This window comes from Nannospalax galili, unplaced genomic scaffold, assembly GCF_000622305.1.
Source record: "Nannospalax galili isolate Female #2095 unplaced genomic scaffold, S.galili_v1.0 scaffold2094, whole genome shotgun sequence".
In the NCBI taxonomy this organism is placed as follows: Eukaryota; Metazoa; Chordata; class Mammalia; order Rodentia; family Spalacidae; genus Nannospalax; species Nannospalax galili.
In genome coordinates this window covers 578,763-579,377 of record NW_008335359.1, presented here as the reverse complement: position 1 = coordinate 579,377, position 615 = coordinate 578,763, and positions in this window count along the sequence as shown.

The window sequence follows — 615 nt, the reverse complement described above, 5'->3', positions numbered from 1 at the left end:
GAACTGGCCCCAGTCTGGCTCCTTAGAACTTAAGTGTAATGGAGAGAGGCCGAGTGACAGGACCACCTACCTGGTGTGTATCTGTCTGTAAAAATTGGTGGCCTAGGGGCTGGAGAGATGACTCAGCGGTTAAGAGCACTGACTGTTCTTGCAGAGGACCTGGATTTGATTCCCAGCACCCACGTGGTGGCTACAAACCGTCCTTAACTCCAGTTCCAGGGGAATCCAAAGCCCTCTTCTGACCTCTGCAGCATTGCAGGACATGGGCACACTCACATACATGCAGGCAATACACTCATACACATAAAATAAAAAAATAAAATATTTTTAAAAATTGGTAGCCTTTGTCTCAGAATTGACTGTAGGTGGGAGATTTTTTTCATTTCTTTTTTCTCTGTAGTTCATGTACTGTCTGAACATAGTTATGTTCTGATCTGCCCAATGATTATGTACTACTAACCAGAAGACTAAAAAAACATCCATTAGGTGGTGGTGGTTTACTTTCTTCTCTTCCTCCTCCTGTCCTCTTCCTCTTCTCCTTTGAACATAGGAGTACTTTCCTGACAGCCCGTGTGTGGGATGGGTGGAGAGAGAGCCATAAGGAAGCTGATGTGC